Source organism: Erpetoichthys calabaricus, chromosome 3 (genome assembly GCF_900747795.2).
Source record: "Erpetoichthys calabaricus chromosome 3, fErpCal1.3, whole genome shotgun sequence".
In the NCBI taxonomy this organism is placed as follows: Eukaryota; Metazoa; Chordata; class Cladistia; order Polypteriformes; family Polypteridae; genus Erpetoichthys; species Erpetoichthys calabaricus.
In genome coordinates, this window is record NC_041396.2 from 208,987,402 (window position 1) to 209,014,442 (window position 27,041).

The window sequence follows — 27,041 nt, forward strand, 5'->3', positions numbered from 1 at the left end:
AAAAAAAAAATCTTCACCTCCTGAGCCTATTCAGCAGACTTAAATAGCCAGAGGAATGGTGATGTCAGGGTGGAACCGCCTCCTAAGAAACATCCCTGCTCTAAAGTGTTTGTAATAGAACAGGTGCACATGTGCTGCCTTCTGTTCACCCTCAAAGCCTCAATTTATATATGTATGTGACTCAGTAGTAAAACAATGTGTTAGGTGGTGCCATGCCACTTCTGTAAAGCTATCTTTTTAGAACGTTTTGCAGTTTTGAACAAAGTTTCACTTATGTCTAACTTTTTAAAGTAGGATTTTTAACTTTATATACAGGGATTCTCAGAAAACAATATGAGTTGTGGAATGATATTTATTTTAAAAGTATTAATTATCAAAGCTAAAGGGAAATGAAGGGATGACCAGCTCCATAAGGCATTTGTGAAAATGGACAACCCTGTCTACTTTCGTGTTCTGGTCTGAAACTGTCAGACTGTGTAATTGTCTGAAATAGTCAGAATGTGCATTGTTTATCCAAAGAGAGGCTTTACTGATATGTATAATAATTTGATCCAATCATATTTTGGGTCTGAACCCAAATTCATATAGCACTCTATCAAAAGCTTTTTCTCCATCCAAAGATAAAATGACGTCTGGAAGTTTAGATACTGAAAGGAATATATTACACTAAACAATCATCGAAGGTTTGATAAGAGATGTCTGTCTGTAATAAATCCAGTTTGAGCTTGTGATATTATAAAGGTGCGCTCTTTCTCTATTCATTTAGCTAACACTTTCACCATATCTTCATTTAGGAGTGAAACTGATCTATAGGGTGCACACTCAAAAAATCTGTACTTGCAAAGTGTGAGAAAGAATAGTAAGTTATTATTAATAACAAAACAGTAAATTCCTGAGTAACTGATATTTACTGTTAAAAAAGGAATGTTGTCTTGAATATGAATGGACAAACATCAAATATCCCAATATACAGTAATCATGGCAGTTTTGGATGGTGTAGTTGCAGTTGTTGATGACCTATCTAAATTGGTGTTTGAAACACAAAAACTGGTTTCCTGCCTGTATATGCTTATTGTACTTACTGTATGAGGTGTCAGCAGCTTTAAGAGGAATTGAAATTAATAGATGTTGCTAAGCCAAAAATGTCAAGTTAAGTGTCAGAACCACTAAGACTAATAGTTAAGTAAACAGTACTTGACATGTTTCAAAAACAGCAGTCAGGATGCAAAGCTGTAAGGTTTGGTAACCAAAAAATAATAAGGAACATGAAACCAGAGTCAAAGTGGTAAATCAAATATGACAGCAACAATATTCATAACCAGGAAGTTAAAAACAACAAAGATTGAGCGGAAAGATCTTTTTGGTTGGATTCAGTCAAGAATAAACAAGAACTGCACAACACAACGTTTATCCTCTTAACCTGGAAATGTTGCATGCTGCACACTTCCGGCTGACCTTGCCTAGTAACAGCATTACATACAATGGTCCACAAGTACTTCTTAAGATGGCAGCACCCATTAGAAAAACAAAATGGCATCATGGAGAAAACACCAAAATAAACATGACCACAGCATTAATTGACCTCAAAACACATAAAACAAAGCCAAAAATCCTTTACTTATGAGAGTATATTAGGAATTTTAGTAACAAATTTAACCATGAATTCCTTACAATTCAAGTTTGGTCCAAGTTTGGTGTATATAGCAGCCTTCAGGATCCATTATTATCTCTTACCCAGAGGAATTATTTGACTTTTTTTGATGTTCTTACTATAGTTGCAGTGAAATAATTGGCCGAAAGAATCTGAGTTCAACTGAGATCGATTCTTACTATTTTAGTGTGTCTTCTCCAAAAATACTCATTCTGACCTAATTTAGCTAAGGTGTGAAAACACTTATGTTACCTCTTGATTTTAATGAATAATCAATGACTGACCCAGTTCCCCCAAGACTTCCAGCATTGTCTCTTGAAAGAAAGAGTGTTATCCAGACTTACACATTTTATCAGTTGTTCCATCTCGCTGTTTGAAAATCCTCTTCTCAAGATGTAAAAGTGTTAAACTGAGGATTAAAATGTAATGTGTTAATATGATAGGTCATAATTTGTGATATTTTGTACAATAATTAACTCACATAAGCTTTAAAATGACAGCACTATATATATGATTACAGCAATTATTGTAGTTTTGGAGGTAGAACAGAAAATTGAAAAACTGAAGAAAATATTGATGAGAAAATGAGGATGAAACTGTGCCTATTCCAAGATAGCAAGGTTAGTACTTTCAACTTAAGTTTAATAAGATAATGGAAAGGTATACAGTTTATAAATTGGTTTCAATTGTTTTTTCAGTTCTCTTAGCTCTGTATCTGAATGGCTTGACTTAAAAGACTGAGAGCACCTCATCTCTGCTGGCTGATTTAATGGATGACGTTTCAAGGTTGTTTTGACAAGGCCCAATTAGCCTGTACAGCAGCTATTGGAAAGTGGATGTTCAGAGTAATGGTGTACTTTGGTCCCTTCAGTATGACAAGACTTTATAGATTATTGTGCATCATTATGCCTGAGTACCAAGAATTTGTTGCATTCAGATGATTTTCTAATATACGCCTGAGTTTGAAAATGCTCTAAGAAATCTTTGGAGAAAAGTGCATTTAAGAAGTGGCTTTAATATTATTCTGCATAAGGACTTGCTATTGCAGACATTGGGCAATGCAGCTGAACCAGAGAGAGTGTAATAGTAAAACAGATTAATAATGTATCAGTTTAGATTCATCCATCCATCCATCCATTGTCTCCCGCTTATCCGAGGTCGGGTCGCGGGGGCAGCAGCTTGAGCAGAGATGCCCAGACTTCCCTCTCCCCGGCCACTTCTTCTAGCTCTTCCGGGAGAATCCCAAGGCATTCCCAGGCCAGTCGAGAGACATAGTCCCTCCAGCGTGTCCTGGGTCTTCCCCGGGGCCTCCTCCCGGTTGGACGTGCCTGGAACACCTCACCAGGGAGGCGTCCAGGAGGCATCCTGATCAGATGCCCGAGCCACCTCATCTGACTCCTCTCGATGCGGAGGAGCAGCGGCTCTACTCTGAGCCCCTCCCGGATGACTGAGCTTCTCACCCTATCTTTAAGGGAAAGCCCAGACACCCCGCGGAGGAAACTCATTTCAGCCGCTTGTATTCGCGATCTCGTTCTTTCGGTCACTACCCATAGCTCATGACCATAGGTGAGGGTAGGAACATAGATCGACTGGTAAATTGAGAGCTTCGCCTTGCGGCTCAGCTCCTTTTTCACCACGACAGACCGATGCAACGCCCGCATTACTGCGGATGCCGCACCGATCCGCCTGTCGATCTCACGCTCCATTCTTCCCTCACTCATGAACAAGACCCCGAGATACTTGAACTCCTCCACTTGGGGCAGGATCTCGCTACCAACCCTGAGAGGGCACTCCACCCTTTTCCGGTTGAGGACCATGGTCTCGGATTTGGAGGTGCTGATTCTCATCCCAGCCGCTTCACACTCGGCTGCGAACCGATCCAGAGAGAGCTGAAGATCACGGCCTGATGAAGCAAACAGGACAACATCATCTGCAAAAAGCAGTGACCCAATCCTGAGCCCACCAAACCGGACCCCCTCAACACCCTGGCTGCGCCTAGAAATTCTGTCCATAAAAGTTATGAACAGAATCGGTGACAAAGGGCAGCCCTGGCGGAGTCCAACTCTCACTGGAAACGGGTTCGACTTACTGCCGGCAATGCGGACCAAGCTCTGGCACTGATCGTACAGGGACTGAACAGCCCTTATCAGGGGGGCCGGTACCCCATACTCTCGGAGTACCCCCCACAGGATTCCCCGAGGGACACGGTCGAATGCCTTTTCTAAGTCCACAAAACACATATAGACTGGTTGGGCAAACTCCCATGCACCCTCCAGGACCCTGCTAAGGGTATAGAGCTGGTCCACTGTTCCGCGACCAGGACGAAAACCACACTGTTCCTCCTGAATCCGAGGCTCGACTATCCGACGGACCCTCCTCTCCAGGACCCCTGAATAGACTTTTCCAGGGAGGCTGAGGAGTGTGATCCCTCTGTAGTTGGAACACACCCTCCGATCCCCCTTCTTAAAGAGGGAGACCACCACCCCGGTCTGCCAATCCAGAGGCACTGTCCCTGATGTCCATGCGATGTTGCAGAGGCGTGTCAGCCAAGACAGTCCTACAACATCCAGAGCCTTGAGGAACTCCGGGCATATCTCATCCACCCCCGGGGCCCTGCCACCAAGGAGTTTTTTGACCACCTCAGTGACCTCAGTCCCAGAGATTGGGGAGCCCACCTCTGAGTCCCCAGGCTCTGCTTCCTCATTGGAAGGCATGTTAATGGGATTGAGGAGGTCTTCGAAGTATTCCCCCCACCGACCCACAACGTCCCGAGTCGAGGTCAGCAGCGCACCATCCCCACCATATACAGTGTTGACACTGCACTGCTTCGAGGAGATTCTGGTCCACCATCCGGCGTCTCAGGAAGGGGTGTCAGTTGAGATTTCAGTTAAATAAAGTTGCTGCAATTAAAGCCTCGCTTTAATTATTTATTAAACTATCAATACATTATTGTTATCAATAATTTTGTCAGTCTGTTAAAAGCTGATAATAAAAAGACAAAGAACATGATATAACTTTGAGGGAAGGCAATCATAAAGCTATGTATTTTAACTTGCCTATCAGTTTTTCAAGTTGATTGAATTAGATCAGAAACTTAGGAAGAACTCACTGGTTAAAATTCAACTCCTATATATACAGGTACACATGTGCACTTGGGAGACAACTTGAGGATTGAGGGCACATCTAAAGTTGAGGGTTGGCGCTGTTGCCTAATTCTTCTCCTTTCTCCCTTGCAGATCTGATGACCAGCAACACCAGTGATGGCACTCTGTGTCATGGTTCCCTGGACCCGCCTATTCATCATAAGGGGTTCCACCGCCATCTTGAACCAGTATAACTTACTGACTCACATTTGAAAAGACATTTCACTGTATTTGATATTTTTTGATTTTTGTTACATCCAGATATACAGGGTTTGCCTTCAAGGTGTTCCAACTCTTTACTGCTCTCCTGTGTTTTTCTTACTATATATATGTTTTTTTTTTATTTTTAGATAAGCACAAAACTTCTTCTCACTGTAAGCATTAAACCATGAGCTCACTTTAAACGTTGAAATGATTTTTACATTACACTGAGTTTAAATGTGTCCTTATTTTTAGTTTTTTCAGAGGGCAGAATAATTTATTACTTTCTGAGTCATAAAATGAAAGCAACTGCTTGATATCAATGTGAGGAAGAAATATTTACATTTTTTCAAAATTCATAAATTTAAGTGCATCACTAGTCTAACTATTTGAATAATTGAATGTCTTGGTGGTACAGTCATTAGCATTGCTCCCTCACAGATTTGGCATATTGGGTTTGATTCTTGTTCCCATTGGTTGTGTCAAAATTTCACATTAAATGAGTGTTTCAAATTCAGAGATAGTAGAATTGACATTGGATGTTGAAAAAGGTTCTTCCATCTCTCTGACTTGTGTACATCATCCCTTAACACTAGAATTACCAGAACCTACGAAAAAACCCGTAGAACCGGCCCACCTTAAATCCCATCTCACTTCTCCATCAGCGTCTTTTGTCCTGTAAATGTGCCGGTAAAGACAAGCAGCAAGCAGCCTGCTATTCCATCCCCCCACCGCTGCAGAATGTGCACAAAGTTCTCCCAGCTCATGCCTTGATTATCTGGGAGTGAGATCCTGGAGTTTTAGAGTGGAAATAATAGATTGTTATTTGGAACAAATGCATTTCATGTGTGTTCCATTTCTACAATAATCTTTGTAAACACATTGTTAAAACAGAAACGTTTTTCATATTGTAGTAGTAAATGACAAAATGTTGGCATAAACTATACAATGTGTGAAGCCTGAAGTCCAAAGATCATATAAACTCACAAATGGTTCAAGGACGATACAACAGCTTCCATGGCGTAGTAGTAAGATTTGCTGACTTGTAATCAACAGTCCCTGGTTCGATCCCGACTGACTCCTATGTTTGCCGTTTTCAGTAGTGAGCTGCTCTTATTGTTAATATTATACAGTATACACATACATTTGGGTTGCGTCTGTAACAGACGATATCCATTTATATACTAGAACTTGTAAAAGTTACCTTTTTTTGTTCACTTTTATTCTCTCACTCACGATCACGATACATACTACAGCTCTAGGGATCTGACGCTATTAGTTTTTATTTGAAACTGGGAATAACTGTAGATGTAAGTGGTGTTTTGAGGCAATGGAACTGGACATTCTCTGATCTGGAGGGGTAAAAGCTGACACATAAACGCTGGTGAATCTGCCTTCTTTGTATCTCACCGTCACTTGATTTTATTTTATTCAGTTTTATTGAGTGTTCCTGCTCACGCTGAATTAGTATTCATCACCACCATTCCTCAAAAAACAAAATATGTAGATGGAACGACAGCCACAAACTAGCAGTATGTATTATATTGGCGCATGCATTGGCTGTGCCACGAAGTGGGATTATATGATTGGCTTGTTCCATTGTTTGAAGTTGCAGCTCTATTTGTGCAGATATTTTGCATTTTGTATTCCATAAGAAGATACAAACAACTTGTAAACAGTTGGTTTCCTTTTGACTCAAGGAGGGGGAGTATTCCTTTAATGCTTTTTTTGACTCGTAGCTGCAGCCCATGGCTAACTAAGCATACGGTGCTACACGACAGACCTAGTTAGCACTCAGGGCTTAGTATTATATATCCAGTGGCAGTACTCATAGTATTTCAACTGAAAATACTGCAAGTTTTTTTTGTTTTTTTCTAAATGCATGTGGGGTACACATCTGTCTGGATCAGGTCATGACATTATGCATGCACAAAGCAGATTGGACAGGGATCTTACAGTACACATGTGTGAATGTTCTGTGCCTAGCTGCAACAGCTCTGTGATGTCACACTGACCTTGCAAAGCATTATGGGGCACTGGGGAAAAAAATGTTCATCTAAGCTGGACACAGAGCTAATTTTACCAATCATGCAAACCTGCAAGTCTTTGGAATGTGGGGGAAAAAAAATGGACAGCCGCAAGAAAAACCCAACTGAGCATGGGGGAGCATTCCCATAGAAAATTGCTTTTCTGGTGAAATTAGGTTGTAAACTGACATCACTATTTACATTGGGGCAGTCTACACAACTTATCTATTGCATAGTTTTACAATGATCCTGAGTATTCCACTGCTTATGACTTTCCAATGTGTTTTTTGTGGAAATTATCTTTCTCCAAATCAGTGCAAATAACTTATTTACTTTAAAAAAAAAGTCTTAATTTAATTTCTCTAGTACACAGATTTCAGCATTCAAATCTGAGAACAGTTAACAGTAAGAATTTAAACAAGAGTGAATGAATTAAATAAAAGTGCAGGGTTCTGCTTATTCATCTACTGGCCAACACACACGCACACACAAATTTACTTTTATATAAAACGTGCTCCAGTACAGGTGGAAAAATATCAATAGCCTTTAAAAATGCACTGCATGGCCCCTGAGTCCTAGACAAAATCCAAATTCAAGGAGTACATTCTAAAATAGAATAAAAATTTGAACAAAGAGATCTAATGAAAGAAACACCATTAATACAATAACTCAGCATGCAGTCCAGGCTGTGGACGTCAGCTAAGCAAAGTCTCCTCCTCTTCAAAGGAGAAAGCTGTTTTAAGGCACGAAGTCTTGCAGGTTGAAGGAAGTCACACAGTGAGCGGGGTTTGAAGTAGCCCTTAGTTTAATGTACTCACCACTGAGCCTCAGTGCCTGCTTAAAATTTCAGTATAAGAGCTGTTCTGAAGCCTTCATTTCCTTCATTTTTATTAAAAAGTAACTAAAAATGGGCAAGACTTAAGTTTTTATGAGATAATTAAAGCAGTACATTAAAATAATCCTGCATTGTTAAAATGAGACCAATCAAACATACTTTTATTACTAAATGTTATATATGAAGCAGACAGGTTCTACTTCAAAGAATATAACGTTCTCTTGTAAAAAAAAAAAAAAATCTATTCTCTATGTTGGAGACATCTGCAAACTCCTTCTTTAATATTTATCTGATCATTAATCATGGAAATCGATTTTGTTCCCTTTTGTGTATGGCAGTCTCTCATTGGCATTATTTGCTTAATCTTTATAGACTTTTTGCTCTGTGTTTTCCCCCAGTACTTGTGTTGTTTCCTTTTCTTTGTTTTCTATCAAAAGGCACATAGTTTTAGTTTTTCTTTCCAGAAAACATAAATGCAATCTTTTTTATTGAAAAAGATTATAAATGTTAGAAGTAAAATGGGCTCTAGTAGTTTCTGACAACATGATTTATTTATTTTTTGTTATACTAGGGGGCTCTGCCCCCTGCTCGCTTCGCTTACCCACCCCCAGGTTTGGTTTACCGGATATACAATTTAAAGAGATTGTTATTTTCATTGTTACATTTGCATTATTTTCACTTTTACTTTAAAACTTTTGTAAAAACAATACTTGTCCTTTACTTCCGGCCCCCGGCATGGTTAAATCTTTCTCTCAGGATGTATAACGCTGCTCGTGTTGTGAAGGGGGGGCGGCTGAATGCACGCTAAAGAGATGCCATCGGATCATCGGCTGTCTTTCTGCTGCTGCTGCTGCTGGCGAGCTGCGTGTTCTTTTTGTTGCACTGCACGTTGATTATTCAAAAGCCTGTACAGTAGCTGTCCTTTTGCCACTTCGTGTCTCTGCCGCTCGTGTTGTGAAGGGGGGGCTGAATGCACGCTAAGGAGATGCAGTCGGATCATCTGCTGGCTTCCTGCTGCTGCTGCTGGAAAGCTGCGTGTTCTGCTTGTTGCTTGTTGTTGTTTTAAGAGCTGGGAGCACATGACGTCTGTCTGCCAAAAGCATTCCAACAATTGCTAGGTTAGATGTCCGTGAACTTATTTTAAATGTGGTCTCACTGCCTTGTCTCGCGGGACATCAAATTGTCTTCCTAGAAGATTACATCTCGTCTCCCTAGTCTCCCTCCCAGGATTTTTTTTTATAATAGAGAGATGTGGATGCAGTAGTAAGCAGGGTAACAACTCTCTGTGTGGAGCTGACATGTTTTCCCATTGGTTTTCTCTGGGTATTTGTTTTGTTCCTACATTTCTAAGTGTACATGCTTGGTTAACTGCCAGATGTAAATTAGTCCTGAATGAGTGAATACTCTTCAATGGACTGGCATCCCTTAAAGGGTGGATTTTTCCTCTTCATTCAGCGTTGACTGGGCAGACACTGGCACTCTGAAACCACATAGTAGGGCTGAGAAAGTGGATGGATAGATGGATGGATGAATGGCTCTTTATATTTTAAGATTATAAGGAGAAGAATGTGTGAAATACAGAAACAGGAACTTACAAATTAATTTAATTTAATTTTTACAAGTCTTCTTTGTAGATAAAGTATTGTTCTGTTTTGATATTTTAGCTTTTTGCATTATTCTTTGTTATTATTAGTTAACTACCTTGCAAATAAAATTAATCCTAAACATATAGTAAAATATAAACAAATGCAAACAACTGTCAATTATGTTCATTTTCAATATACAGTAGTTGACATTAAGTCTCAAAAATATGTTCAGAAGTCAGGCTTTCTAGTTGCATGTTCACATGCCATATTTTCCATATGCCACAAATATTCAGTTTATGTGTGTTTATTTTTTAAACATAACTTTAATTGCATCAAATTAGGAATGTTTTGTTCTCCTAATAATATGCTATCTTGCAGCACCTATGTGTAATTAATATCTACTCTATACTTTTGGTTAACATTTTCTTTTTACCATTGTTTAATTAATTGATGAATTGTTTAAGTGGGTAATTAAGCACTTGACTAAGTAACTAATTTTTTAACATATTGATTAATTTATGTTTTGCACTTTATATATTTCTAATTATAGACGGTGTTTAGAATGCCTTAAATCACTGTCAGCACAGTTTCACTGCCTCCCTATACTACACACTGTATATCCATCCATCCATTATCCAACCCACTATATCCTAACTACAGGGTCACCGGGGTCTGCTGGAGCCAATCCCAGCCAACACAGGGCACAAGGCAGGAAACAAACCCCGGGCAGGGCGCCAGCCCTCCGCAGACACACTGTATATAAAAAAGGAAATAAATATAACCCCAAATTTTAAGACTACATTTATATATTTCTTGGCTAAAATATAAATTAATAATAACAATAGTAATAAAAAATCATCATCATTATTATTATAAGGACAATAATGGAAGCTTAATTTTGTGCTGTCTCAAGAGGCTCAAAAATTAACAGAATGAAATTCTATGGTATTTTACTTTTGTACTGTTCAAGGAATGCTTAATCAGTTTATTCAAAATCCAATATTTTCACAGCCTAGTCAGAGCTGAGATTGCCTCAGATTTCAGTCTACATGTATATACGTTTACCTGCTGGATGTCTGTTGCCTTTATTTTATCACATCTCATGATTATACAATAAATGAGGATGAATTACTGCAAAATGCCAAACAGTTAAATATGTTTACATTTAGGATGATGGGCCGATAAGTTGTTTATTTTAACTGATGGTGTAAACTAAAACATCCAGTTAAAATCAATACTTATAAAAATAACTTGTGATAAAATAAAACCTGCTGAGGACTGAGAATGCATTATGCAATATGAATGCATCCATAATGCAGCATTAACTGCTGTCAATAGTAAAGATCAAACAGCATAGCTAGCAATGCCATTGACAGATTAATTTCAAATCCTGTACTGTCTGAGCCTATTGCTTTGTTGAACTATAAAATTCATAGCCTTTATATGCACATCTCTAGACATAAATAGTGATTAAAAAGGTAAAAAGCAGGTAAAACAATAAAAAAGAAAAAAAAATGTAATATTTTTTGTAAATGTTCTGTGCCCAGTTCTCGTGTACAGGGTTAAAAGTGGGCAACATATTTCAGATGTGACTGTTGGGCTTTCCTTTCCAGGATAAACAAAGCATAACAGACCCTTATATTCTCAAAATGGTGGGGCTCAGTCACCCACACATCCAGACTCACATACTATAGGTCCTACTTAGAACTGCAAATCACTCTAATACACAGGTTTTTAAGTAGATGGCAGGAAAATCCAGAAAAACAAAAACAATTTTTTTTTTGATTCACACAGATCCGGTCTATCAAAGAATTATATTAATGAAACTCCACATTGGACTTTACTGCAGAGTACCTCATAAACTTCATTTTAGAACACCTGATTTTACCCCTGTTAACTAGGTTTAGGCTAAAGGAGGTTAGTGTCAGGAAATGCACCCATTTTCTAAGATTCTGCGCCAGTACTCCTTTAAATGATGAGATACAATATTGAGAGTTAAAATGTGGAGAACAGAGTATCCTGTGTGCCCCGACCTTCCTATGTCAAACAGAAATTTGAGAAATATGGCTGAACCAAAGACAAGCAAGACTCAATTTATGATGGCCTTAGACCTGATATGTTTTGAAGAGTCCAGCTTTGGAGGCAGAGGAGATAAAAGTGAGGTAGTGAAAAAATTGTGTGAAGGAGAAAGTAAATGGTTTGTGACTTGGAATATTGGGAGTACGTTGATAAAATCAGATAAGATGGTATTAGAGTTGAACAGAAGGAAAATAGATGTGTTCTAAATACAAAAAGCAAGGTGAAATGGAAATGAAAGATTCAAGAATGCTTAGTATGAATGGGGGAAGGTGGGATGTTTCGGGCAGTGCTAGAGTTGGTGTACCTGTGTCTAAAAATGGACATACAATGTTCTGGAGGTGAAGAGGGTAAAAGAGTGTTTTTTAGTTGTTACGATATTTTTTTCATAAACAGTTGATGAATATAGTCTGAGCAAATGACACACATCTTGTCAGAAGAGATTACAAGAAATGTGCATTTTAAGACAACTTTCGTGGTGATGAATGGAGTGCCTCAGAGAAAGATGATTGTAATTGGTGTCAGCTTGAATGGGCAGTTGGAGCCCATGCTGATGGTTATGAGGAAGCTCATGGAAGCTTTAGATTTGGTTTAAGGAATGTTGAGACTGAAAGTAGTACATTTTGGTGTTGCAGTGGAAAAGGTTGTGTGCAACACCATATTTAACTTGGTGACATAAGAATCAGTTGGTGAAATGATGCAGAATAGAATGTTGGTTAGCAAAGCTGATTGAGACAGGGTCAAAAATGTGAAGATGATGCCTGGGGAAGGTTGTGTATATCATAGTGTAACACTGCTTTGTAGGAGGACATCTTTTAGACGTGAAGAAGAGTAAGAGAAAGTATGTCCTAAGGCCTACACATTGGAGGTAAAGAATGTGAGAACATCATGAAGCCTTTCTGGTTAGAAACCACAAGAGGACGTTTGTGGTTGAGAAAAGGGATTGCAGAGACACAAGGAAACATTCTGGTGGAATGCTGAGAGATAGTAATTGAGGAAATGTGGAGGTGTTATAAGGAGTGGTGGCAGAAAGCAATAATAGAAGGTGACAAGGCGGCCTTCAGTGAAACAAAATGAAATGATAGAAAAGAAGTTGGGAGCTTGTAAATGAACTACAGGATAACAAAGGAAAAAAAAATATTTTCAGAATCTGAAATCAGGTGGCAAAAAAAGTAGTAGGCATGAGTTGCCTGAAAAATGCTAAAGGGAACATTGTGATTGTAAGAGTGGAATTTAGGATACCTAGAAAAAGCAGAATACAGAGATGCTGCTGAATAAAAAGAACAAATTAGATAATGATTTTCATTATGAGAAAACAGAAAGACTGAGCTGTATATTTTTTAAGATTGCAAAAGCACTAAAAAGATAAAGATGGGTAAAGCAGGGTATCAAACTGAAGTGGTATAGAAAATTTTGAAGACAGTCGAAGGTTTTGGAGTTGAATAGTTGACAGACCTGTGCTATATAATTGTGTGTGAATGGAGGCACTTTGATCATTACAAAAAAATGATTTCATTCTGGCTTTTGGAGCAGCTTGTTAAGGTAGATGAGAGAATGCTATAGAAAAGAAGCAGGTCTAAAGAGAAAGGTAGCAAAATGCAGTTTGGGTTCATATCTGAGGAAGAGAACATCAGATATGAATTGTGTTGTTAGTCATGTACAAGAAAAGCATCTAGAGAATGTGAAGAAGTTGCATTAAGGATCTGGAGAAGGTGTTTACAGGGTACAAACAAAATATGGTGAGGTTGGCATGTCAAAAGTTAGCTTTGGATGAATGGTGATCTCAGTCTGTAATGAAGCTTGAATGGTGGTCAAGACCGCAGATGAGGACAGTGAAAGTTTTGAGTTAAAGATGGGGCTATATCTGGGATATCTTGGCCTTTGTGATTGTGATGAAGGATGTGACCAGAGAAGAGTGTAGGGGATTGCTGTGAAAGGTTCTATATAATGATGATTTTGTTTTGATAGCAAAAAGTGAAGCAAATTAAAGAAGGGGATAGTTTAGCAGACCTGGGTTCGCTTCCCGGGTCCTCCCTGTGTGAAGTTTGCATGTTCTCTCCGTGTCTACGTGGGTTTCCTCCAGGTACTCCGGTTTCCTCCCACAGTCCAAAGACATGCAGGTTAGGTGCATTGGCAATTCTAAATTGTCCCTAGTGTGTGTGTGTGTGTGTGTGTGTGTGTGTGCGTGCGCCCTGCAGTGGGCTGGTGCCCTGCCCGGGGTTTGTTTCTTGCCTTGCACCCGGGGTTGGCTGGGATTGGCTCCAGCAGACCCCCGTGACCCTGTAGTTAGGATATAGCGGGTTGGATAATGGATGGATGGATGGATAGTTTAGCTAGTTTGGAATGCAAGTAGGGGAATATCAGGGTGGTAGGTGGGAGTATAGAGGCAGAAGGCATGAAAGACATGGGCATATGGGGTGCAAATGTTGGGAGAAACACAATCTGAGACATGTAGCTTTATTTATTTATACCTATGTCTTTCTCTATATAAAGCTACTTGTCCCTGTTTGACTCACTAACTGAGTGACAAGAAATACTTGGCTATTTACAGAAAACTTAAGGAAAAATGTTTGTCTCAAATGAATCTCATTGCCATGAGGCAGAGAAATACTACTGAAAAGCTAATTTAATCATGAAAAGGTCAAAGAAAACTTTGATATTTTGTATTTAATAATTTGTAAGTGTGATCTTAGTGGTGGTCAGCAGATGTCTCAGTGCAAGTTAGAAGAATTGTGCTTCAGGTCTGGCCTTTTTATCTTGATTTTATTTATGCCTCCTAAACAAAAATATATGCTGAAGAATAATTATCAGCATTAAGTAAGTGGAATCAAAAATGAGAAAGAGTATATTACTATAAAATTACTGAAAAATGTATTGTCCCAAAAATAGTTCTAAAAATGTAAATTCACTGATTTCATTCTTTACATCTATCTGTTTATATGTATTATGATGTGTAGTTATTTAATATTATTTAAATGTCTAGGAGCCTAATAAATTTTTTCATTTTCTTGAAATTTCCCCTGCCATCTTCTGCATTCTGTAATTGAACCTGATTATATTACCAATGTCCCCTAAGACATTAGAAGTGTCTCTGTCGATCCTGCATTGTCCTTTATAAGTCTACATGCCTGGCTTTCTTCTGCACACTTATCTAGTGGAGAGTTTAAAATTATCACTACAGTTCATATGTACATCATTTATTTTCCAAACCTCTTTATCCTTTATGCAGAAGCTGGAGCCAATCCCAGCATGCACTGAGCACAAGGCAGGAACAATTGCTGGACAGGGTGCCAGCCCATTGCAGGGTGTAGGTATGAGTTGCCCACATGTGAGGGGCCATTTTAACATGACTAATCTACCTAACCTGCATGTCTTTGGACTGTGGGAGGAAATTGGAGCAAACCCAATATGGGGAGAACATGAAAACTACACACAGGCGGCACCCAGGATTTAAACCTTGGACTCCTTTTGCAAGGCAGCAGTGCTCCTATTGTGGGACCCTGCCACTCAACTACACTGTCAATATTCTATACGTTTTCTCCTTTCCTGTATGTATTTTCATGATAACTGTGTTATCCGTTCCACAAAAACAAAATGAGAAAACGTAAAATTTTTCATTTTTCTATACAGATACTTTTACAATATACAGGATTGCAAGGTTTTTTACAAAGCTAATAAGAGTACAATACAAAGTAACAAACTATAACATGATACCTTGCAACTAGAGACATAAAACATTATAAGTAAACAACTTGGAAGAATTAAAGATGGACGGTTATGAGTTCTTATAAATGCACACATGTTTTGCTAGTGCTGAGATTTTTTTTTACCTAAGATAATTTTGTGGCATTGTCACTGGGGCAGAAAAAGACGTGTAGGCCAAACAATACACGTATCACGCTGGGATGCCTTTGTTTGATCCAATCAGGTTAATGTGTATTCCCATTTGGCAAATTGTTTCCATGAAGCAATTATCAGTGGACTTTTGGCTTCTCAAAGCAGGAATCTGTTTTGCCGGTAACTCTATATTGTTGTATCCCTGCCAGCTCCTACTGGACTCCCCAGTGAAGATGCTACAAGAAAAGCAGCCAATGGCAGGAGAGTTGCATTCTTACACTATTACGGTCAGACTCAGCTTGTAGTTAAGAATCCCAGAACCAGTCTGAACAGGAATCTGAAGAGCAGTCTCATCACATCTGCTGTTATGTGCAAAATTAAATAAGCAAAAACACATCAACAGCTTACCAGGGACTTTCAAGATGTAAATAAGTACTGCAGAATATTTATGCTGAACTTACCTAGGTGCACATGAGGCAATGAACTGATGACCGCCTCTATTTTAGATATAAAACAGATGACTCCTGTAACTGAATACTGAACTGGTTGAGTAAGGACTGTTCTGAACCAAAATTATCAACTAATTCACAGCAAGAACAAAATAACCCTAAAATAAGATTATTTTTCACTATAAACAAATTGATAAATAAGATAAGAAGAATAAAAATGTCACATTTAAATTTGACCTTTAAATAAAATGTCCCATTAAAAAACAAATCCACCACAAATGTGTCAATAAGTGTTATATTTTAAATGTGTAGTAATTATACAGTATATTATAGTGACAAGAAGCATTGATGCATGTTGACTGCATATACAAAACAGAAGATACTGTATGAAAACTGATGACATCTAAATTGTGAGAAGTCTGGGACTGATATGTACAGCTATTTGACATTTCTCTCTTCTGTACTTACCATTCTTATAGTTTGTCTTGAAGCATAGCGGGATAATTCATTTCTAATTTAATTTAATTAATCTAATTTTTATTTTATGAAGCCATGATTCATTTGTAGTTGAAAAAGATTGCATAAATTAGTGGAACTGTTGCAGAGCAGTCAATGCCAAACACTACCATGTACTTGTCCATATGAAATAACTAGCCATCCCCCATGGCTTCGCCCGCGTATTAATGAAACAAGACAGTGAGGAGGACCCCGCTCTCTACTCCTGATGTCACTCTTCCCCCTCCCCTTGGCCCGCAGCTTCTGTCTCGGATTAGCTTGAATATATCGCTCCTGCAAGCGAACTATTATTCTTAGCACAAAGAGAGAAGTCTCAAAATCAACCGGAATGTTCAAGCAAATTATAGAAAAAAAAAAGATCTAAATCCGTAAAGTATTTCTCTCATTCGCTAACTAAGTGGAGTTAAGGTTACGCCCCGAGGCAGATGCATGAGTGAGGAGGGCCTGCCCCCCTCCCCGCAGCCCGATGAGTCTCTCTCGGATTCGCACTAATAAATCGGTACCGCAAGTGAACCATGATGCTTAGCACAATGAGAAAGTTGCAAAATCAACGGAATGTTCCAGCAAATTATAGAAGAAAACCTGATCTAAATCCGTTAAGTAGTTCTCTCGTGAAAAGCGGACAGACATACAAAAGTGTCTAAAAAACTATAAGAAATTTCGCTCTTGGACCACGAAATTTTTAAAACCTATGAGCCAAGGGTAACCTACATTCCAAATTTCAAGTCCCAAGTCCTCATGGTTCGGGAGATTTCATGATAAGTGAGTAAATGGTATTTAGCTTTTATACTGTATATATACAGTAGATGTTCATTAGAACACACCATCTGTAACACAAAACATATCAAAGCAAAAAATATGTTTTTTATTCATCTATACTCCATCCACACATATTGCTGATGGCCAACAACAGGAGAAAGGGAAACACAAATGGCTGCCTTTTATATTAACTAGGAATCTTAGCCCACCTGCAAGGGAAGCTGTCCTGATTTTTTCAAGGTTATACTCTAGTCTGTCTGTCTTATGTCATTGGTTTTCTTTCTTCCTAAAGGAATTATCCATTGCTTCATAACTTGTCCTGAAATGACCCTTCCATGGATCAGTATTTCTGACCTGATTGGAGTCACTTTTCTGAGAAAGGGAGTCATCTAAAGGTCGTGAATCATTGTGCTCTTTAAAAAATCTGGGTACTCTGCCACCATAAAGGAATGCATCAGATCGGTAATGACATTCAAGTATCATATGGAAATTGAAATACAGTGATCCCCCGCCTATCACTGAAGTAACATTCCAGACCCATCAGCGATAGGTGAAAATCCGTGATATAGAAAGACCATATAAATAAACATTTTTTTTTATAGTTTAAGCCTTAAAATACCCCTCACACACACTTTAAACACATGTAAACTTATTAAAGCACACTTTGTAAACACATATGATATGTGGATGTCGGGCTAAGGATATGAGTAACATCTCTCTATTATAAAACATTTTAACGTCACGCAAGACAAGGCAGTGAGACAGAAGAACAGCTGCTGTAAATGGCTTTTAAATGATCGACGTGCAAAGCGACAAACAGAACAGGCATCTTGGCAGAAGCAGCACAAAGCCAGTAGCTGATCCGTCCACTTCTGCTTAGCGTGCATTCAGCTCCCCCCCTTCACAACGCGAGTGGGAGAGACGTGAAGTGGCTGGAGCATAGCGTGCCTCCGGGGGGGTTGAGTGAATCAATCGAGACCAGATCATCTCGGAGGGACACTTTGACGACACGTAAGACTAGACATTACAACCTTAGGAAGTAAAACCCGTGAGACGGTGACTTTTGCATGCCACACCCTACTTACCAACAATTTAAAACAAGTTCACTGACATCTAACCTAGCAGTTGTTGGAATGCTTTTGGCAGACAAACTTCAGGTGCTCTCAGCTCTTAAAACAACAACAAGCAGAACACACAGCTCGCTAGCAGTTGCTGCAGCAAGCCAGAAGATGATCCGAGCATTTCTTCTTAGCGTGCGTTCAGCCCTCACATACACAATTCAGATCGCTAGCAGCAGAGACGCGAAGTGCAAAAGGACAGCTGCTGTACAGGCTTTTAAGTGATTGACGCAAAGCGCGACAAGCACAACACACAGCTGCCCTGCAGCAGCAGCAGCAAGACTCCAGCTGAACCGATCACATCTCTTTAGCGTGCGTTCAGACCCCCCCTTCACAATGCAAGCAGCATTATAAGTCCCGCGAGAAACAGATTTAACCACGTCCGGGGCAGGAAATAAAGGACAAATATTGTTTTTACAAAAGTTTTAAAGTAAAAATGAAAATAATGCATATGTAACAATTCATGAAAATAACAATCTCTTTAAATTGTTTATCTGGTAAACCAAACCCGGGGGTGGCAAGCGAAGCAAGCAGGGGGCGGAGCCCCCTAGTAATAATAATAATATTAATAAATCCGCAATGTAGTTGGGGCTCGATAGCTAAACCACGATATAGCGGGGGATCACTGTAGTGCTCTATTTATATCACGAGACAGAAACGTGCATTAAAAACCCACTCAGCACCGTTACATGGCTAACAGCATTTTGTGTTGTTGACAACTAGAAGCATTATATTCCTATATTGGCTGAGTTTTCACCGAGTCCAGGTCATGCCATCAGTAGGAAACCTTAACATGGTTCTACACCTCAGCCATAACAAGGTATATCAAGTTGTGCCGTCTGATATGACTCTTTTGGTGCTTCTGTTAAACCTGACTAACTTTAATCTGTCTTTACTAAATGACATCTTCTATTATCCCCTATTCTCTACTAATGTCGTTAGCTGGGAGGTAATTGTGAATTGGTCCATTCTTGATATGCCTGCAGCATGTTCAGGCATTAAAACTCAAGCAAGAATTTTGTTCCTGATGTACTTGTGCAGGCTCATCTGCCATGACTTGCTTGAAGCTACTTAGATATTTAGTCTTGTTGTGTCTCCATCTTAATTCCTTATGCTTGTGGACCATTGTCACCTGCCAGTTGCCTTTAAGCTGCATTGTTTTAACATATAATACTGGCACTGATAATGAAGTCAATCACATAGTAAAGAAAAAATACTCTTAAGTATGAAGTGGTGCTCGGGGTGTAGTAAGCATCTATTTTAATCTCTAGCATTAATGATATTAGGACCTGACAAATTACTTATTTTACCTCATTTAATTTTTGTCATTTATCCCTGTCTGCAATCTTCAAATGATATAACATTGCTAAAATATTCCCCTTTACAACTGACATATTACTTATGTATTCATGTGTGCTGATATTTGATTACCTCTACTGTTAGTAACACCGTGTACTATCTAGTGACATAGACAGAGGAAGGGCAATAAGCACCAGAAAAATTGTGTAGGCCTATTGTCTAAAAATGACATATACTCTCACTGAGCAAAGTCTTGAGAACACTATATTAATTGATATTGGGTAGGACCTCCTGTTGCTCTTAAAACAACCTTAGTGCTTCATGGCATGGGTTCCACAAGATGTTGGGAGCATTCTTTTGAGATTTTGGGCTATGCTGACATGATTGCATCAGTTTTTGCAGATTTGTCAGCTGCACCTTCATGCTGCAAATCTCCAGTTTTACCACATCCCAAAGGTACTGGATTCAGATCTGGTGACTGGGAAGGCTGACTCATTAACACGTTCACGAAACAAGTTTGGGATGACTTTTGCTTTGCGACATGGTGCATAATCATGCCATTACAAGCTGGGTAAATTGTGGCCATGAAGGGATGTACATGGTCTGCAACAACCCAAATAAGACGTGGCATTCAAACAATGATTAATTGTTGTTAACGGACCCAAAATGGGCCAAGAAAACATTCACCACACCATTACACCACCACCACCAGCTCTGGACTGTTAACGCAAGGAAGGTTGGGTGGCTGAATTCATGTTGTTGGTGCCGAATTCAGACCCTACCATCTATGTGCCTCAGCAGAAATCAAAAGTCATCAAACCAAGCTGCATTTTTCCAGTTTTCAGTAGTCCAGTTTTGGTGAGCATGTGACCACTTAAACCTCAGCTTTCTGTTCTTGGCTAACAGGAGTGGTCTTCTGCTATTGTAGTCCATCTGCTTCAAGGTTTGATGTGTTGTGCATTCAGAAATACTTGTCTGCTCACCAGAGATGTAGAGAGTGGTTTTCTGAGTTACCATATCCTTCTGTCATTCTGGGCATTCTTTCTGACCTCTCTTATCAACAGAACTGTTGCTCACTGGATGGGTTATGTTTTTCACACCATTTTGAATAACCTCTAAAGATATTTGTGAAAAATCCCAGAAGATCAGCAGTTACAGATCATGCCATGGTTCAAATAACTAAAATCATATTTTTTCCCCTTTCTGGTATTTTATGCAAACATTAACCAAATCTCCTAACCTGTATCTGGATGATGTTATGCATTGTGCTGCTTCCACATGATTTCCTGATTAGATAATTGTATGGATACTGGTGTTCTAAACAATTTCCTAAGTGAGTGTAAGTTAATAAGCATGAAATAAAGTATGGAAGACAGGGGTTCCTCTTTGAAAATCCACTAGCAGACAGAGCATAATGGATAAAGTCAGGCAACACAGACATGGCCACCAACCATCAAGAGTGGTGCTGTATACAGCTATAAATCCTCCTAATTTGCATCCAGGGAGCTTCCCATTTTCCTCTTATGCTGTGAAACTGTAAGGAGGTTCTGCAATGCTGAGTAAATAGATGCAACAACTTTTTTGGAAAAGTTATGAAAAAAATATCCAACTAGCAAAACTCTTTATTTTAATACATATCTCACCATGTGCTTAAATTTTCTACTTTACATAAAGAAAACTTGACTGACACTGTACATTGTATAATCATGCTGTAGGCCTTGGTGGTCCAAATAATAATAATAATAATACATATTATTTATATAGCTCCTTTCCCAAGCTCAAATGCAAGATATTTAGTGAGATGATATTTGTAATTTATATAGTTCTGAGTAAACTGGCATGGTGGTGCAGCTGTTAGTGCAAATGCCACTCGGATCCAGAATCCTGGTTTTGAATCCTCTGCCATCTGTGTGGAAATACATATTTTCCTCCCACGTTGCAAAGCCATGTGTGCTGAGATGGCCCTGCTGGTGTCTTATCCATGGTTAGTTGACGAATGTGACTACAAAATTGGAATACAGGATGTTCAGAAAGTTATGTTGCATATTTTGAATCATATAAATAACTAAATGCTTATTTCCAAATAAAATATACTTAAAATACTAATAGGAAAAATAAAAAAGCAAACAAACTGAGACCTGAAATAATGTATTTCTTTTTTTTTACACAGAGTGCGCTCTTTTTTTTAGTGCACTGCCATGTGCCTTCACTCTATTAGAAATAACAGCCCTGAAAAAGGTCATGTGGTCACAGCACCAAATGCTGTTCTTACATTAGAAAGTACATCAAGCCCACTGGTGACATATTAAGATGTCAGTTGTGGAAGCTAACACATCTTTCACATCCAAAGAGAGCAGCACGTTGCCTTGCTGTGTGTCATGAGGTATTCTGGGAAGCCTACAAAGGAAAAGCACTACAGTTAATTGGTGGTTTATCAAATGAAGCATGACATCATCTAATACAGTAGAGTGAAAGCTTTGACACCCCCAGTGTAAACAAATCCTTCTGCACAGATGCTCTGCCTTTAGGTTGTTTGAATGCAATATAAAGTTTGAAAAAATCTTCCCGTGTACTTTACGTATTCCTAAATGGGGTTGTGCAAAGAGCTCTTTTCATAAGTGGGACTGATAAAGAGTATCTAAATAGTTAATAGGAACATTTAATAGTTGACTTAACTTTGAAGTACAAATGCTTTTTCTGACCTTCAACATTTTATCATGCAGACTTCCATTAAAAGCAGCTCTGGTTACATCACTGGAGCTTTCAAAATAATTATTTCTGAAGTGGCAATGTTCAACCTTGTAAAGAATATTGCCTAAAATGAAAGTAGTCCTGTACTGGCTTGCCACACATTGTGGAAAAGTTTTCAGTGAAACTGAATGACGTGGGTGGACATGTCACAATATTGATTTAGTAATTTTACTTAGACAGAAAAGTGATCTGCTTCAAGTAAAAAATTAACCATTTCTTTAGTATTATAGTCTAATTATATGCTTTCAAAACTGATCTGACTGCCAGATTTCCAAAACACCTAATACCAAGCATCAAAATTGTGATAAATTGTATATACTATTATTTGATTACTAGGGGGTTCCCCCCTGCTCACTTCACTCACCAACCCCCCCCTTCCTGCTCTACGCGCCAGCCACTTTGCGTCTCTGCCGCTCGCGTTGTGAAAAGGAGGGTTGAGACGCGGTCACTCCTCCGAAACCCCCTCTTAAACGGTGATACAATGGGAAACAAATACAGTTTTTTTTTACCTTCTCTTTGTTCGATCAGCTTCTGGCTTGCTGCTGCTGCCGTGCCACATGATCTGCATCTTGAACGGTGCTTCAAACATTTAAAAGCCTGTACAGCAGCTGTCCTACTCTTTGTCTTTTATGTCCGGCCATGGGCATGGTTAAATCTTTTGGCACAAAGTCTCATCTCGCGGGATGTGAGTTCTTGATATTTTTTAGTTTAGAATTTAAAAACGGAATACAAATCTCAAAATCTAACAACATCACATTAAAGTTCAATTAATTCTGAAAAGAATGATACCAAATATGTATATATAGATTTTTAAATAAGCCCGATTTAAAGCGTGACAACAAACGTCACATAAAATCATTGTACAAAATCGTTGCACTTTTAGGCTTAGGGTTATATATATATATATATATATATATATATATATATATATATATATATATATATATATATATATATATATATATATATATTGTGAGGGATGGCCGGCCATATATTCCGGCCCACCCCTCCAAACCGCCAGGTGGAGCCCTCCCAGCAGTATGGAGGCTCCCCGTATTCCAGCAGGGCCTCATGGACCATGTAGTTTTTATAAACAGCCTTGCTGGATAACATGGGGACCACCAGGAGCTGCTGTAGGGAGGCTTGCGGAATGCTATGTGCCCTATAACCCAGAAGTAGTCCTGATCACATGACCAGAAGGAACGACGTGCTTCCGGGATGAAGAAAAGGTCCTTTAATCTGACCCGGAAGTGATAACGAGTCATGGACTGCAGGGTTGGAACCACTTCTGGGTCAGGGGATATAAAAGGACCTTGAGAAAGCCCAGACGCTGAGCTGAGCTGGGAGGAAGGGTGGCTAAGTATCTGGGAGAGGAGGATTGGGATTGAGAAGTATAATAGTATTGTTTATTGTATGAATAGTGTGGAGTGGAGGGTGCTTAGTGCACGTTATTGTTATAATAAAAAGAATAAGTATTGCACTTTTACCTGGTGTTTGGCATGGTACCTGAGGGTTCAAGGGAGCAATAGCGCCCCCTACTGCTACAATATATATATATATATATATATATATATATATATATATATATATATATATATTGTAAAGAAAGCACAAAACGCACATAAAGGTTTGGGGTTTTCCGGCCCCGTATACTGTAGAAAAGTGCAGAAAGTAATTGCAAAATACAACAGTTTCATAACACCCTCCGCCATCATGGCGGATGGAGGGAACACTTATGAAGGGGGACCGGAAATGGACGAATAGGCTGATGGGAAGGAACCGAGATGGATGCTGGGACTGCTAACGTCATTGGGGTGAGACAGAGGGAAGGCGGAAGTGTCGTGTTGATAGACCGTGTTCAGGAGGATTCATGGCGGTGTTGCGTCTTTCTTTCTGCAGAGATAAAGAAAGAGAGGTTAGTACCCCGCCATTCCCGTCTGGCATATGCTGTCGCGTTACGTTTTGGATCGTTCCGCGGCTCCCTAATTGCGCGTGCGTGACAAAATATATATATATATATATATATATATATATATATATATATATATATATATATATATATATATAGAGAGAGAGAGAAAGTAGATTTATAATGATTATGGTAAGATGGTGCCATGCCAGACCATTTTTAGGCTTTCTGTGGCCCTAATTAATATACTGTATTTAGTTTGAGACTAAAGTGCTGAAAGAGAATCCTCTTCATGTTAGTTTAGATCCCCACTGTCTGCAGAGCCACAAGTGGTCACTCAGCTTGCTTATGTCAGGAAACAGACATGCCACACTGGTCAATGCAGTTGCTTTACAGCTTCTGTGGCTCCGATCCTGCCTGGACAAGTGACAAGTTTACACATTCTCTCCATGTTAGTGTGGATTTTCCTCCAAGTAAACTGGTTAATTGGTTCCTCTAAATTGGGATGGTGTAGGTTAGTATGCCCTAAGATGGACTGTCACCTCACCTAAGGTTAATTCCTGTTTTGCTCTCATTGGTGCCAAGGTATGTTCTGAGCCTTGTGACTACTTGGGTCGGGTTTGCAAAGTCTCTCCATGTTTTGGGCTTTTCTCCAGGTACACGGGCTAATCAGTGACTATAACTGGTCCAGCGTGGGTGAAGAAAGTAAGAGTGTGGCAATCAAAACTGTACAGTTTTACAAGTATAAAAACACAGTTGTCTTTATAATTGTCAAACTCAATATCATTCATGTTGTACCTGTCAACTTAATGCATACAGTTTTACAGTCTATGACAGAACTCAATTTTCACATAATAGTGTGACAATCCAAAGCTACCAGTATAATCAAAAAATTCACGAATCAAATGACAAGTGCACTCTGATGTAATTTGTTACTTTAAATTGCAACAAATTTAAGTAAATGGTTATTTAATTTTAAAATCTGTTTCTTTTTTATTTTTGAGATTCCCTTTGAGAGTAAAAAGAACACTGCAAATATTTTATTTTTGATATTTACTGAACTGACTATATGTAATCTACCCATTTTGAAACTTTGAAATTGTATTTTTAAGGGAATTCTTACTTTCCCTATTTTTTGAAATACTGTTGAAGGCTCTCCTTAAACTGTGTTAATTATAGTAATAGCAGAAATAGAGATGAAAGATTTTCCATTCATTTATAAAGGAGGTTATGCTCAAGTTAAAGGAGGTTATAATGCACTGGTGAGGCATCACCTGGAGTACTGTGTGCAGTTTTGGTCTCCAGGCTACTAAAAGTACATGGCAGTGCAAGAAAATATCCAGAGAAGAGCAAATAGGCTGATTCCAGGTCTACAGGGGATGAATTATGAACAAAGTTTAAAAGAGCTGAGCCTTTTCAGTTTAAGCAAAAGAAGATTAAGAGGTGACATGACTGAAGTGTTTAAAATTATGAAGGGAATTAGTACAGTGGATCGAGACAGTAATTTTAAAATGACTTGATCAAAAACACTGGGACACAGTAGGAAACTTGTTAAAGGTAAATTTCCCACAAACATTAGGAACTTTTTCTTACACAAAGAACCATAGACACGTTGAATAAGCTACCAAGTAGTGTGGTAGACAGTAGGACTTTAGGAACCTTCAAAACTAGACTTGATGTTATTTTGGAAGAATGAAGTGAATAGGACTGGAATCAGCCTAGTCACTCTTGTCTAGACTTTTTCTAGTGCTGCTATGTCCTTTTTGTAGCCTGGAGACCAAAGCTGCACACAGTGCTAAAGATGAGGCCTCACCTGTGCATTATAAATCTTGAGCATAACCTCCATGGACTTGTACTCTACACATTGTACTATATAACCTAACACTCTGTTAGCCTTCTTAATGGTTTCTGAGATTGAATGAATATCCCAGAAAAGCCATCCTTTGCCTTTCATTCTGAAGCTCATAAACTTTAACTTCTTGTCTCCAAAAGGAGCTTGTCAAACTAATTTCATGCTTTTGACGTCATAGATAGAATATTTAAGCGTGCGTCGTATAGACATTAGTGCATTAGTGAAAGCAAGCCATGGGTGCCATATGCACCATTAGTTGTGCTTGAATACTCCAGGATAGACTCCTGTTCCCCAAGACCCTGAACTAGAATATGCAGGCACAGTCCTGTTTAACTTTTAATTTCTAATATAATCTGACTACATTGATATTTGTTCTTGATGAACTACATTTGTGCCTTCAACAATTCAACTGAATTATGGCTTGAATATAAATGTTAATTAGTTCTACAACCCAAATGATCGGTTGATTTAGAGCAGGGATCTCAAACTCCAGTCCTGGAGGGCTGCGGTGGCTGCAGGTTTTCATTCCATCCCTTTACTTAATTAGTGACCTGTTTTTGCCTCTAATTAACTTCTTTTGAATTAATTTTAATTGACTTGTTTTTTAAGATTTGTTCCCCAGAATTTCTTCATCGTTCCTCTGAATTGCCTCAATTCTTTCCTTAAATAGAAATCAAATGAGAAGTGAGTGAGCCAACAGAAGACCAACTAAGTCAGGTTCTCAAACTCTAACCAATTTCACTCCAACCAGTTGCTTAATTAGGCGCCAAGTCTTGTTGTTAATTAAACCCGTTCTTTAATTCCATGGCTTGTTGCTGCTCTCATTGTGCAATAGCATACATTTCCAAAATTGTTGATTTTTTCTTTACTTTCCTAAGAGGACTGTTGAAATGTTCTGGGGACCTGAGCTAATCAACATCCCTGTGACCTCCACCCTTTTTATTTTCAGATATTGTATGATGGTCACAGTTTTCTGGTCAGGTTTTGGTTCATTTTGTATCTCATTATTGTTTGGCTATGTGGTGGACGGCC